This window comes from Amblyomma maculatum, chromosome 9, assembly GCF_055883805.1.
Source record: "Amblyomma maculatum isolate TAMU_Amacu chromosome 9, ASM5588380v1, whole genome shotgun sequence".
Lineage (NCBI taxonomy): Eukaryota > Metazoa > Arthropoda > Arachnida > Ixodida > Ixodidae > Amblyomma > Amblyomma maculatum.
The window spans coordinates 22483145-22491197 of record NC_139352.1 but is presented as its reverse complement, the minus strand read 5'-3'; the positions used below and the strand labels follow the sequence as shown (position 1 = coordinate 22491197).

Genomic DNA, 8053 nt, shown 5'->3' with positions numbered 1-8053 from the left:
GCAGTGAATCAGCTCTATTATAACTTAACGTTCTAATGATTCATGATTAACTGAAATACTTATTTCGTACGGCATCAAAAGTCACTCAAAAATAAAACAAACAATAAAAACTTATGTAATGATCGTGGCTCTATTACTCCATATACTACTTGTTCTATGAAAACATCACACCAGCCCCGCCGGCGTGGCGCAGTGGTTAAAGAACAGCAGGTGGTCGAACTTTCTGGAGTCCTCCACTACGGCGTCTCTCATAACCTGAGTCGCTTTGGGACGTTAAACCCCACAAACCAAACCAAAACATCACATTAGTTCTGGATGCGCGGACATTGGCGCGCACGTGACTGCGACCAATACGGGAAGTTAGAGATGTGGTTCTCCTGTTCCGAGGACTTATTGCGGTTGCTTTATGTCTCAACATGCCGCATAATTCGGAAAAGACTGCGGACACAAATTATTACGAATTTGTTGAAAACTATTACACAAGACAAAAAAGCAGTAAAACGTGGTCGTTTCGGTATACAAATTAGCGGGGCGTTGCATGCTGTAGCATACGCAGTAAAACGTCCGCGCTACTTTTTCTCTCGTAAACTTCCATACTTTGCTCTGGTGGCGCCATCTGTGGAACAATTTTACAATCACTTTGCGGGCGCGCGCGTTTCGCCGGCGAGTTTCTTTTGTGTGTTTTTAGGCACCGCTCGTGTCGGCTCAGCAGCCGGTTCGCCGGCTATCACGTGGCGTTCCGCATCCCCTTCGCAACACGGCGCGAATTTTTCTCCCGCCGCGACAGATGTTCCCCGCCTCGGCGAGCGAGGGGTTGTGTAGAGGGAGCCGCGTAGCCGAAGGGCCCCACGCGGGACTTTTGTAGCAGTGTCCGCCACCGCGGCGGAGGCGCGAAGAGGGGCATAACGGTCGCGTAATAAGAAAAAAAAGCTCTTATAGGAGTTCCCGCGCGCACGCCGGATACGCATCGCGCGTCTCGATAACGACTGCTGTGCTCGCGTCGCCTCTACAGTGTGTGTCACCTCTGTCGTCTTCGGCTGCTCGCCTTCGCCGGAACTTTTCTGAGACGTCGGTGCCGTCTTCCGTACGACACACTGACGGGACCAGCACACACCGGTGACCGGCGGCTACTCACGCGCTACCACATGGACGAGAGAGAGGATACCTAGATCATCAGTTTGTTTTTGTCCACATTTTTTTTTACCCCCTCTCTGTTTACTGTGCGGATTTTACTTCCTTTTATTTGCTTTTTTTTACCTGCTCTCCCACTCGTCGTGCAACCGTTACGGGATCTGCCATCGATGCCAGCCAAGTCGATGATCTAGAAGGTGAGCGCCTTTTGACCGTTGCATTAAAGATCCATGATTTTTGAAAGATGAGCTTAAACCGTGTCGCAGTTGCATGTTTTTTTGTTGCTTATTGTATCCCGCCGACATTGGCCAGCCAGTTCGCGAAGGTGGTTAACTAGATGATTACATACGGGCTTTTTATGCATGTACACACATTAGTATCACTTGTCCAGAGCACGGAATACGCATATTTCGCTTCTCACTACACTCATAATTAAATTCTAGAACACTACGAATATGAAGCACACACGACGAATATGGTGTTGTGACGTCCCAAAGGCTGCACTTGGGCTGTGATGGACATCGCAGTGGCAGGCTTCGTATTAATTTTGGCCACCTGGTGATGACATTGTAATCAGGGTGGAATTTTTCGTTTTCTTTTTTTTTTTTTTCATTTCGCTTTCATTGAAATGTGTTCATCGAAGCCAGGGTTTAATCGCATGTCCTCCGGCTAAACGGCCAAGCGCCAAATCTACTGAGCCATCGCGATGCACAAACAGTCTAGAATTTACCACGTATGAGCTTGCATATAAAGGTGACGAAATTAATTTCTACAAAGAGATGTACGCAGTTGCAAATATGTGTGTATGTGTATATGTGTATATGTGTGTATATGTATCGTAAGCACGCATTTCTCCCTCGTTTAATTTTATGAACCTTCGGAGGCTTTCAGGACCCGTTCTCGGGGTAAACAGAGACGAACAGCGTCGGGGCGCAGTGGCGAAACGAAGGGAGAAAAAATGCCGAACACAAAAAAAACATGACCCCATTTGATTCGGCAATTAATCGAATTTCATCGTTCACCATATCGACTTAATGTCCATCTGCGCATCATAATTGTGTTAAACCTGGATAGCTACATTGTGTATTATTGTAGGAGACACAGCTCACAACATTATAAGGATTAATAGAAAAAACATGAAGTATAAAGAAAGACGGAATTGAGATCATAGTGTAAAATATTTTCCACACTGCATTATCAAGCCCTTCCAAAGCAAAGTATGCAACGTTGCATTGTTATCCTTGGTATATACTGAATAAGAAGGTGGTGTTCTTGAAGAACATCAAGCGGAATCATCAAGGGTATAGAGGAGAAACTTCAGTGCACCTTCTACTCTCGTTCATTTGGCTCAGTGAGTTATGTCACTGTGCCTGTCCTAGTCGATCTCGCACTGCGTTCTGGTTTAGTCACCTACTACAGGATATTGGGCGCTGCATTTCATTCAACACAAAGCAAGCAGAATCGAAGAAGTTGAAATGTAACTGGAACGTATTAAGTAAATATTCACTTACATTCGTATATATCAGCGTACCTTGACCCACGCTCCTAAACTCCTTGCAGTTATATTTAAGTTGAATCATTCTGTCTGACCTTGTCGATCTCGCAATGCGTTCTGGTTTAGTCACCTCCTACAGGATGTTGGGTGCTGCATTTGATTCAACACAAAGCAAGCAGAATCGAAGAAGTTGAAATGTAACTGGAACGCATTAAGTAAATATTCACTTACATTCGTATATATCAGCGTACCTTGACCCAAGCTCCAATACTCCTTGCAGTTATATCTAAGTTGAAACAGAAAGATGTCAAATACAGCCAGACACCATGCATATATGTAACAATGAAGGGTTGACCACGCATAGAACCCTTTTTGTTTTAACATCTTGTTCCGGCGTGTTGACGCCTCGTCGGGAGGCACCTCTGCTACACACGCGCGCGCTATGTGAGCTTTCTCTTCTGCCACATTCCTTTTCATTTCTCTTCTTTTTGCGATGCACCAACCTGACCGGTTGGGCGAGGCGCGCTTTGCGACCGCTTGTATTCCCTGCGCGTTTCTCGGAGGCAAAGTAAGGAAAGGATCGAGTCAACGCTGGGCGGAGAAAGCGCACCTTCACAAACATCACATGCACTGCGGAGGAAGTCACTCCTGCTTTGGAGAAAAAGAAAAGAAAGTCTGTGGTTAATCTTTACCTCTAGTTCGCCCTCTCCTTCGTAACATGCAGGTTATACTTCGTACTGACTCACGCACAGAGGTGTCTGTGTGTAGCGCCTGATGAACAACTCTACCACTGTTCAGGGAAGACAAAAAACACTAACTGTGAGCCCCCAAAGTCTAGAAATCTTCTTACTTGAGGTTTTTTGAGGCTCTCAAAATATTCCTAAGCCTATTCTTGGCGGTTCGAAAAGGGGAACTATACTAAAGATTTACAGTTTGGCTGTACGCATAACTGTCCTCAAAGTTATTACATACCATGGAGCTTTCAATTTTGAGTAAACTCAATCTGTTATGTTACCTTCCGGACACCACAACATCAGACATACGCCTAAATAGGTCGGAGGCCTTATATAGCCATTGAGTTCTCCCGCTACATTGAGTTCTATAGAAACAAGCAAGTGAACGAAAATATCTAGGCAAAAGTATCTTTAAAACAAAAATCAGTGGAATCGTGTTCAAATACTGGTTAGCGTTTGTTTTTATTGCAATTTCCCGTTAAAAGGGTAAAACATTTTATGCGTGTTATTTAGTAACTCAGATTGTGTGCAGTCTTGGCTTATTTTTGTAGCCTGGAAAAAAAATTTCGCGGGCTTTTCAGAACACACCTTACATTTTCTAAAGGGATCTGACTTGTAAAGGGATCTGACGTAGCTCAAGACAGGCCTATCATGCACAATATCTTGGCCTTAAATGCTGATTAAAGCACACAGCTCTAAATTGTATCCATAAACTGCTAGGATGCTATTGCACAATACGTCGGATCTTTCGGGGCGCTCCATTTCATGCAGGTACATTTGCACCCAAACTTGTGTTTAGTATATCGTTTCGCTGGCCCCTTAGGTAAGTGCACCCCACAATCAACGGGTTTATCCGAATGCCATGGCATTCCACAGTGACTTTAATCACATTCTTTCATAGGTCATTCATCACAGTTACCAACACTGCTGCGCAATAGTCTTAATTGCCGTTCTGCGCAATGACAAGGACGGGATGGAGGCCGGAAAATAACTCGTACTGGTTGCTCAGCCGTGTTTAAGCGACCGTTATTTATTATTTAGGATTGTCAGCGGCCAGTGCAGATATGTTAAAAAAATCTTGCCGTATATAAATTTTCTCCCTGTCAACAGGTACAGGTTGTCTAATGAAGTATGCCACTGCCAAATGTGGGTTTTTACTTTTAGGGCGCAGCTCTTGGTGCGTTCGTTCGGTGGTTGAGCTGTGTCGCAGTTGGTGCCGCTGGTGCCACATTTGATGCCGCTGTCGGAGTCACGAGCCAAAGAAGAAGAGAAAGAAGAACCACGAACTCTGCGCCTCTCGCTCGTTGGTCTTTTTTCTCTTCTTCTGAGAAATTGTGTTTGGCTCCTGAGAAAAACAAATAGTACTTTGTTTGATTTGATTTGATTGATTTATAGGTAGGTGCTTTGTAACTGCACATGAATACATAAAGGCATCTCGCAAATTCTTTGCCTCAATATATCGCAAAAATGATTAAAAATCTGCGCTCAAATTTCGAATTAGAGAGTATCGTAATCGTCTTGAAATTTCTTTCTTCAAAAAGTCAGGATTTTTTCTTATCGCAACGTTAAATGTGCCGCTTCTTTTACTCGGATCATTGTGGTGCCACGCGAAGAAAGACTGCACGGACCGCGCCTACGTTCTGCTTATCAGCCACAATATCTTCGTACGACGCGCGACAGAGCCACTTCAGACGCCGAGAGCACAGGATATATTTTTCTGACGGCAGCAGTGGAGGCTAAGAACAATGTCTTCACAGGTTCTCGCCGGTCTCCTATCAGCAGGGAACAATGCACAGCTAAGTGACCGACCTCGGTCGTCGTCTTTTGAGCTTGGCGAATAGGTTACGTGGACAGCGAACGTGGTTAAGCTTGCTCCGCTGCTTGGGAAAATTCTTGCCAAAAAGCAGCAAAAAAGAAAAAGAAAAGAATATCAGGACACGCTTCTTGCGAACTGCTCCTGAACAGATGCTTAAGACATGCTGGAGATATATTGCATTATAGATCTATTATATATCTATAATAGACATTATCATCATCATCAGCCTGACTATACCCACTGCAGGGCGAAGGCCTCTCTTATATTTCTCCACTTAACCCGGTTCTGTGCTAGCTGCATCCACTTGACCCCGCGAACTTCTTAGCCTCATCCGCCCCCACCCAACTTTGTGCCGCCCCCTGCTACGCTTTCCTTCCCTTGGAATCCAGTTTGTTACCCTAAGCGACCATAGGTTATCCTCTCTTCGCACTACATGTCCTGCCCATGCCCATTTCTTTTTCTTAATTTCCACGAGAATTTCGGTAACTTGAGTTATTTCTCTGACCCACTCTGAATAGGCATTATAGATCCATATCATTATTATTGTATTTTGAAGCGATAACTTCTGCATCAACCACTCATGTTTAAGGTGTGGTTGCTTTCTTCTGAATAATTTAGTAAACATAAAGATCCCCTAACCGGATATTACAAGGTGTTCAATATAGTTTATCGCCCGACATTCGTTCCATCTGTATAATCGATTGTTTTATGTAAATCAAATAGATAATACGCAAAGCAGTGATCCCCAGGATCCCCACGTCGTAGTAATTGCTTCCTTTATTTAGTGAGACACGTTTGGCGGCATGTTTAAAATGCATGTGCTTTTCATCCATGCCGCCTCTTTCGTTAGCTCGTCTTTATTTATCGCCTGTATTGTCCTTATTGCTTGATAAATGTCCCTTCCACTATGCTATTTCTCCAAAGGCTAATACGGTTAGTTAACACACATGAAGGAAATAAGGCGTTAAAGCGGGACACACTAACTATACTCAAGGAAAAATAATACTAAATGTAATCGCAGTAGTCATGCATGATGAGTTAACGTGACAAGGCAGTTGATACGCCTTTATGGTAAGCGAGTGTGAAAAAGACGAAGACAGTGGAGAAGAAGACAACAACGGGAATCTGCATGCGACCTATAGAAAGCGCTTACCTGTGTCTTAAAGACAAGGAAGAAATTATGGCTGCACTCTAGCAGTATTATGTACTGCACCCGCCTTCATCTTGTCTCGGATACAATGCGAGTCGTTAATGCTTCTCATTTGCATGCGTATACATTTCCTGGGCTGTGGGAGCGTCTACCGCAACTATTAACGGGCCTGAGAACGTTTAAAGCAGAGCAGCGTTCAGCAGAGCGGTTTTAACTATCTACTAGCCGACGGACGCTGTTCCGCGTGTAACCAAACAAGTAAACGCCTAGCTTAGAGTAGTTAACAACCGGTCGCGCAGCGCGGAGCACAGGTCGTTGACTACGACTCCGAGAAGCCTGACCCGCTAGCACCGCCTGTGAACGGTCAGCAAACACGTGACTTTATAAATTCATCTGCATTGTGAACGGACCTCGAGTAACGTTCGAATGCATTTCCCATGTTTAGAATTGGGTCCGCTTTCCAAATATTATGAAAATACTGGCGTGCGAAACCGCACAGCTTTGCACCCCTAACGCTATGAGCGACAGCTTTGTGAGTGAGATGGCAAACTACCAGCGTAGAATTAGAAAACACCTAACCCCTTCGTTGCTTTAGAACACGTTGGAAACACTTATTTGCGTCGTATACATTTCGACTTCTCGTTTTTTAGTTTTACTATAATTTATGCCAAAGTTGATTTCATGAAGGTCTCGATTCGCTGCGACGATGCCAATTGTTATCTACCAATTTTTCTCTTTTGGATTCAGTGAGATTTCCAGAAGAGCAAGGTGATCTCAACTTTCTTCTTTTTATCCGGCGTATTTGCGGAAATATCATAAAACTATATATTCGAGTGAATCATTCAATACAAAAGCATAAAGGCAAGATGTGTGCGGGGGGAAAGGGGGGGGGGGAATGAAGTGGGGTAGCTTTCCATTTTATGCCATATTGTACCTTACATATGTTTTAGTGTTCGAAATGTGCTAGAAGTATCATTATCAGGTACCAGTATGTGCCCCCGCTTCTACTGTTAATGTTCACGCTTTTTTTGTTTTTTGCAGCGACATTTTGATTTTGACGATATGGGGATACGACACTATCGAAAAAATGGTTGCGGGCCTGTCACGAATGTTGCCTGCTTGGTGACGTCATTACAAATGAAATAGAGCGAACTATAGCCTCAAATTCTCTGTTTTCCTCTCTGTTATCGGAGAGGAAAAACTTTTCCTCTCCGGTACTGAGAAAACGAAGACATGTTTTCATAGCAAAGAAATCAACATGGGCCAAAGGTAACTCTTCATGCACTGCATGAGGAACAGGACACCGATCTTATGAAGTTTCGCAACAACCGTTCAGGATAGGCGCGTCCCGCTGTAATGAGTTGTCCACAAGAAATGTCAAATATTTCCTTAGAAGGGGTTCACGTTGTATTGTCATTATCAGAAATGAGCCTATTATTGACGCTTTATCATCACCTTTACGCTCTGAGAGCTTTGAGTATGCGCTATGGAGTCAGCTTCAGTTATCCGAACTTGACACCTTTCAGTGCGCACTCTTGCAGCCGACGCCCGGCTAAAATAAACCAAGAACTCGTGACGAATACTAATTACACGAATTAGTATAGTTTATAGACGAGCGATGCAGGGGAGAGGGAAGAAAAGGCCTTAGATGAAACTGAGGATTCACACCGACGTCTCAAATCCAGTGTGACTAAAGAAGCGAGGCTCTCTGACTAAAAACAACGGAC

General features: G+C 44.1%; 1 protein-coding gene across 1 annotated transcript in view; it reads left to right on the top strand.

Moving 5' to 3' along the window:
* The first annotated feature begins 773 nt into the window (after positions 1-773).
* Positions 774-8053, top strand: part of axo (axotactin) — a 129209-nt gene continuing 121929 nt past the window's right edge. The window contains exon 1 of the mRNA XM_084578389.1: positions 774-1328. The gene's annotated coding sequence lies outside the window, so the exon portion shown is untranslated. The remainder of the gene's footprint in view (positions 1329-8053) is intronic.